The sequence below is a fragment of the Bactrocera tryoni genome, unplaced genomic scaffold (assembly GCF_016617805.1).
Source record: "Bactrocera tryoni isolate S06 unplaced genomic scaffold, CSIRO_BtryS06_freeze2 scaffold_11, whole genome shotgun sequence".
Classification (NCBI taxonomy): domain Eukaryota; kingdom Metazoa; phylum Arthropoda; class Insecta; order Diptera; family Tephritidae; genus Bactrocera; species Bactrocera tryoni.
Genome location: NW_024395824.1, coordinates 20,974,810 through 20,982,680, shown reverse-complemented (window position 1 = coordinate 20,982,680; position 7,871 = coordinate 20,974,810). Strand labels below are relative to the sequence as shown.

General features: G+C 31.5%; 1 pseudogene; it reads left to right on the top strand.

The window, feature by feature from the left end:
- Positions 1 to 3,879: 3,879 nt before the first annotated feature.
- Positions 3,880 to 6,559, top strand: LOC120779856 (annotated as a pseudogene).
- Positions 6,560 to 7,871: the final 1,312 nt, after the last annotated feature.

The window sequence follows — 7,871 nt, the reverse complement described above, 5'->3', positions numbered from 1 at the left end:
ACATTTATATATGCATTTTCAAAGTGTTTAATTTAGTGTTTTGTATAATTTATCGAAAATTTCAATAATAAAGAAGTTTGTGGTCAGAATATACATACATGTATCATATATATCTGTAAATTATATTTTAAGTTATAGCAATTAAGTATATTTATGTATTGAATACATTTCTCTTGAATATGTGATGTTTTTTATGAATTGTTTTGTTTTTATGTTTATTATTTATTTTAAATTGTTACATTAATTATTCAAAATGTTTTTACAAATCTTTATATTTTTTATACGTATTAAATAAACAATAAATTCAATGATTGTACATTTAAAATGTGTGAGCATCTTTATTTAACGATCGCGAAAGTGGTCAGTATTTTTGTTTGTTTGGGCAGCAAATTAAACGTGGTCCTTCGAGCCACCAAGACAGGCACTATAAATTAACAGCCATAAGACAAACCACAAAATAAAACAAAAACAGTGTGTAAGGAAGTACAGTGGCGAACCAAAAAAAAAAAAAGAAAAATAATAATTATTATATATATACATACATATTAGGGTGCTTCAAAAAAAAATGTTTGAACTTTTTTTTCAACTCTTCCCCCTCAAATGTTAGTGATTGGCAAAATAAAAATCCTCCCTCAAGCCAGGCTCTGTAACTCTGAGAATAATCATTTTGAGAAACGAAAATTAGTTGGTGAAATTTTAGTTTGTGTTCAGATTTCTGACGCTTATAATTGTAGATAAGATTTATTTATTTATTAAATGAAAAATAATAATACAAGTATTATCTTACAAAGTAAGAAGCACTAGCTGCCATGGCTTACGGCTGTAGATAAGATATTTTTGTAACACTGTATAGAAACAGATGTCATCTTAAAAATATTTATGTTCATTATCGCCAGCGCATACGAATCTAGTCTCAAACGAAGATATGTATTTACAAATACCCATTTCTATCAACAGTGCAATAAATGTTCATTTCGGGTATATTGATTAGGGACTGTAGTATTTAATGTATGCAATGTGAAGGATCGCAAATGATCCTTAACTAATAATAGATAAGAAATAGTTGTGTATGCCGTTGAGAACACTTATGTATGTTTAAGAAATGTGTACATGCTGTCAGTATGTACAGTAGATTAGTATTAAGATATGTGTATGTATTCTGCATGTGGTGCATACAATAATTAGGATAAGAAAATCTATGAATAAAGGAGCTCGGGGCAACCAGAGCTGAGTACTGTTTTAATCTTAAACCCTTCGCGTCGTTTTTATTTTACATTTTGCTGACCCCGTAGTTTTTAAAACACGTGAGTGCAGTGAAAGTGAAAAAGTGTGTTAAAAGAAAGTTATTATTATATTTTTTAAATTATATTAAAAAAATAAATACATAAAAAAATTAATCATAAATTGAAATAAAAAAAACTAATTCAAATTCTAATGAAAATGAAAAAAAACCAAGTTGCATCCATACAGGTAAGAATATTTTTAATTAATCATTACTAAATATTTATTCTCTATATACAGTTTTGTTTTTGGGAGAAAATGGAGAACCAAATTAAATTAGCAGAAGAACTGCAAAAACTTCATTGAAAGTCCATGAGTATGGATATAAATGAAGAATTAGGAAATTTTGAAAAACTCCAAGGCAGTTTGGACAAAAAATGGTCAAAGTTTCAACGAAACCATTTAGAATTGTCCAAAGATCCCAAAAATAAAAAAGATAATTATTTTAAAAATGACGTAGAAGGGACGGTAGGTACGCTTTATTTGACAGCGTACGCCAAATTAAGCGAATGATAACTATTATTCAAGAAAATAGTATTCCCAGGAAAATGGAATATCTTCCAAATCCTGGTTTAGTTCGCGGGCTTCAATTCTTATTAACAGAATTAGAAAAAAATATTGAAGACTGCGAAATAAACGAAATATGCTCTCTAGACAGCATAGAGAGACTTAGAGAAAAAACTCGTGATACTGTGCTTGAATTTATTAGCCAGCACGAAAATGAAGTTCAACAAATAAATTCTATGATTTAAGAAATAGATTTTACAAACTCAAATTAAAATCTATTAACAAAAAAATGCTGTCAATTTTACGTTACCTCAAGTTGATATTCCAATTTTTTCAGGAGATTACGCTCAGTGGCAAACTTTTAAAGAATTGTTTGAGCAACTCGTAGTCTCTCAAAATGTTTCAGACACGTATAAAATTTGTATTTTAAGAACTCAATGAAGAGGATTTTCTGCAAGTTGTATTGCAAATCTGCCTGAAACCTTCTTATTGAAAAATTCACTAATAAAAGGTTACTAGCAAATACTTATTTCAAACAAATTTTGGATGCACCAGTAGTGACGGAGACTACTTTTAGTGTACGAAAATTTCAAGAAAAAATTTCTGAAAGTACACAAGCATTGGAAAGTCTCAGTTTGTCTGCAGATAATTTGTTACAAGCTTTTTTAAATTATACGCTTGTGCAAAAATTAGACAACAATTTAAGACTTAGGTATGAAAATTCCCTTAATAACCATAAGGAAATACCTACCTTAAATTCACTACAGTCGTTTTTGAATCATGAAGGGAATGCACTAGAAGCAGCATAAGCTTCAAAAACATCACCAAAATTTCAAAATGCAGAATTTAAATTCATAGTGGGACTTAATACTTCACACAATATATTTTATTGTTATTTAAAGCTCTTTCTACCCAGGACAAATGGGATGCAGTAATGAAAAACAAATTATGCACTAAATGTCTTAAAACAGGGCACAATTTAAAGGAATGTAAAGACGAAAGTTGCATCACATGTCAAGGAAACCATCATTTATGGTTCCACCAAGATAAATCCTTTAAAGCAAAAACACAGTGATTTAAAATACGAAAAATGGGAGATTAAAAAATTATTCAAAACATGTCCTGACAACCACAGCAATTGTTGGCATAAAAGGCCGTGATGGAAGAATTGTAAAAGCACGTGCTTTATTAGATAGTGGGTCTCAAGTTCGCCTTATAACCAAAGAACTGAAAAATAAATTAAAATTTCCTTCCAAGACAGAATCTATGACTATTGAAGGTGTTGGTCAAAACAAGACAAATACAAATGAAAGAGTTAATCTTCATTTAAAACCATTAATAGATCATTTTGCAATAAATTTGGACACCGGTGTAGTACAAAAGATTGTGTCCAATGTGTCCACGGAACAAATAAAAGTTAAAAAAATTCCAGTAAATATAAAACTCGCCGATCCTTCATTTAATGTTCCGGTTAAGATTGACTTACTATTAGGTGCGGACATATTTTTAATTTGATAAAAGAATAGAAAATGTATATTGAAAGCGTGGATTACAAACTCCAGAACATTGTGTTTGGGTAGTTGATATATGGATCAACTAATATAAGCTCAAAATTAGCTCACTGTGGTATTGTAACACATATAAGTAAAAAGCTAGATAATCAACGAAAAAAGTTTAGGAAAATAGAATCCCTTTAAAGATGTGTAAATAAAACCAAAAAGAAACACAGTACGAGAAATGCTTTCGTAATAAATTAATAAATTTTATGCAAATAGTAAATTTACTGCAGCTTTTCCATTCGAAAAGAAAAATATATACGTTGGGTTGACCAGGACAACGTGGCTTTTAATTATCCACAGCGATTTATCAATACTCGGCTGAAAGGAACCTAATTTCAAATTCACTAAAACATTTGATATATTGAACGATATTTGAAGAGAATTTAGTGAACTCAATGATTCAGCAGCTGCTCAACAAATACTTATTGAACAGCTTCCCGACATCATCGCGTTCACGGAGAGGAGGATGAAAAGGAAGACTAAGTCAGTGTTACCCTTCAAAGGATCATTATACTACTCCTTGTTTGACCTGATGAATGAAGAATACTTATGGTGTATTGAACAGACCTTATTGTTCTCAGATGGTCAGCTCTTGAGCTTGATTCTCGATAATGGTGGTGAATTGACCAACTCAGTGCATGAAAAGTTCCCAAAATACCCGAAGGGCACCAAAGGTTTGAGTGAAGAAACTACAACCGGTGAACACAATTTATATGAAATGGTGAAGAAGAGATCTCGGTGTTCCGGCCATCAACGTCAACGACTCGGTGACCAAGAGTAAATTCTATAATCTGTATGGTTGTCGCGAGTCACTAATTGATGGTATTAAACGGCCCACCGCACACTGGTCGATTTCATGGGCCAAAAATAAAAAAAATAAAATTTTGAAATTTACGACTGTTTGTATCAAGGCTATTTCCAAAAACACCAATAAAACTAACGGTAAATACATTTTTGGTCTATCCCATTCGTAGGGGTTACGAAAAGCAAGAGAAGTGAGACAATAGAAACAGAGCGACTGTGCAGTGAAAATAGCTTAAAAATTAGCTCTTAATAAATTAAATTGCGATATAAAATCGTGTTTAATCCCCATAAATCGAAATGGGTATTGATAATATTGTTTGGCATATGTTATATAACAAAGTAATTTTTATGTAATAATATATTGTTTTATTATTTTAAAAAAATTGTTTTATAAGTGCCCTTTTGAGTAGCATGTTTTTCCTTATACATCGATTTAAGGTATACACAAAGTTGTGACCCCTGTCTCGCCCTCAAATGAATCAAGTTTTTTTTATATTAGTTAATGTTTTCTAAGTCTATGCTTTTGATTTCAGCTGCAACTTTTTGCAACTTTCTTTGTTATTCATGTTATTCTATCAGGAATGCGATTTTTTGTGTGTTATTTTTTATAATTTTTTGTAATTACGTGTACGTATATTAGTGTACATTTTATTGTTTCTTATGTTTTTTTTCATCATACATATATACATATATTAGAGCTTTGGTTTTCATTTTACCTATTTCTCACTTTTATCATATATTTGTTTTATACGTAATTTTATTTAGGCACATCATATCGGTGAAACTTTCACGCCTATATATTTTTGAATTTTGGCGTTTAGAAAATGTGTGAAGAAATATCACTTATCACCGAAGCAAATTTAATAAAGTTTCATTATTTACTTAATATAAGCTTCGTTAACAAAAAAATTGATATTAACTTTTTAAAAGTTTCAAAGGAAAAACAGTTATCCTGACCCAATAAAGGTCTCGGAATCTGATGTTGAAGTTGAGATAAAAAAATTATTGGACCACATTGCGTCAGAAATGTAATTAATGAACGGAATGAGTCCTTTAATTACCTATTATCAATAGGAATATGTGGCTTTGATGGCAATTCTGGTCAGAGCGAATATAAGCAGAAATTTGAAAATAATAATTTGGAAGACAATAATTTATTTATCACGGCATATGTCCCTGTATAACTGGTAATAAAATCGCAAAATGATGAAGAGCACAAACAAATTTGGAAAAACTGCAGACCGACCTTCGTCCAACCGCTATTGCCGTCCTGTTCGAATTCAATTTGAAAAGGAATTAGTTTAATAAACCCTCAATGCACTAGATTTGCGATAGATCCTGCAAAGGAATTAACTGCAAAATATTTCTGGTATTATCTTTCTTCGTCTGTCCGTAAAATTTTAATTCACGCTCCTGATGTTATTCATTATACACCAGTTTCAATTATAGAGCTCTCATACGAATCTGCTGAGTCAAGCAATAAGGACGTTAAGATGTATCGACTCCATCATACATGAAAGAACTAACGGATCGCTACAAATCAGGACTTGCTAAACCGATTGCTTTTGAGCTTAGATCCTTTCATCACCAGTCGAAGAAACTATCATGCAAAAGTATATCAATTTGATTAAATTCAGTTTTTGATTTAGTTGAATAATATTCAAAATCATCCTTTTTTCGTTTATCAAATTTTTTAATTTAATATAATTAATTAAAATTTGTTACCATCGGGTGTGACAGTGTGGGAAACGGGAGAGGGAGATTTTAAAAAGCTTTGGCAAAAGTTTCACTTTTATATATGCAGTGGAAGTATTTTTGGCCGCTAATTCCATACAAGACCGACCACTGTGCACCGATGTGATGATAGCTGGCAAGCTCTGCGTAGTTTCGGTGGGATCGTTATTGTCACCTAAGCCGATTCTATCCTTTGCAACCGGCAATGGAAGGCTATGAAGTAACCACCATGGAGCAAGCATACAAAGAAGCTTCATATCAACAACTGGTTGCAAGGACATTATTACTGGTGCACATTTTGAACGCATGCCTGACGATGCGATCGTTTGTAATATTGGTAATTTCGATTGTGAAATCGACGTCGCATGTGTGAATGCCAATGCCAAGGAGAGGATTAATAACAAACCCCATGTCGATCGTTATACACTATCCAATGGTAATCATATTATTTTGTTGGCTAAAGGACGTCTGGTAAATTTGGGGTTCGCGCACGGTGATCCTAGTTTGAGATGTTCAACTCGTTCAGAAATCAAGTGGTGGCATAAATCGAATTGTGGATCAAGGCTGACAAATACAACGTAGATGTGCCTCTGTTGCCTAAAATACTCTATGAAGAGGTCGTAAGTCTACACATGGAGAAATTGGGCATACGATCTGAAAAGTTTCGTGATTAAATTCGAAACACTTGGACTTAGAATGACATCATATTAAGCATTACGGCATGAAAACTGACAACCTGATCCTATTAATTGCTGGTGCAATCATTGTAACAATAGTCCTACGACACATCTGTAATTCAGCAAAGCACGCACATCCGGTAGGAGGATATATCTTACGAAATTAATTATTAATATTAGTAAATGAAAATTATACTATAAATTTCAAATGTAGTACAATAAGAAAAATGATTAAGAGTTCGATCCGCCAATCTTGTAAAAGAAAATGTAATTATAATGCTCAAGATTTATAAATACTTTAATTATTTTGAAGTGTAAACACTTCAACGTGGGCAGTATGTTCAGATTTCTGAACAGTTCTTAACGGCTACAATTGTAGATAAGATATTTTTGTAAATTTGTATAGAAACAGATATCATCTTACAAATATTTCTGTTCATTATCGAAGATATGTATTTACAAATACCCATTTCTATCAACAGTGCAATAAATGTTCATTTCGGGTATATTGATTAGGGACTGTAGTATTTAATGTATGCAATGTGAAGGATCGCAAATGATCCTTAACTAATAATAGATAAGAAATAGTTGTGTATGCCGTTGAGAACACTTATGTATGTTTAAGAAATGTGTACATACTGTCAGTATGTACAGTAGATTAGTATTAAGATATGTGTATGTATTCTGCATGTGGTGCATACAATAATTAGGATAAGAAAATCTATGAATAAAGGAGCTCGGGGCAACCAGAGCTGAGTACTGTTTTAATCTTAAACCCTTCGCGTCGTGTTTATTTTACAGTTTGAATGAAAAAACGAAAATTCCTATGTTAAATGAATGCGAACCTAAAAAAAATAGCAACCCCTTAGAGTTAAGCTACAGCGCCTGGCTTGAAGGAGGATTTTTTTTTGTCAATCACTAAAATTTGAGAGGGTAAGAGTTAACAAAAAAAAATAAAAATTTTTCTTGAAGCACCCTAATACATATATAATAGTGTGGTGACCAAATAAAAAACAAAATTAAAAAAGCCCAAACAACAAAGTGTATTGACCGAAAGAGAACATAAAAAAACGCACTTATCTCATTTTTATTTAATTAATTCATAAAAGAAATTCATGCAATCTTGTCATCCTGAACTTAATTGTTAATTTTCATTACTATTTTTGTATTTTACCGCTTAAGTCATTGTAATTATCGATCTTAGCGACACCTATATGGCAATATAAGTAAATATTATTCAAGGTTACGTCAATCTCTTTAACTTTGTTTATAGCAGGAACAGCCAAAAACGCTACTCCCTTCCTTCCTT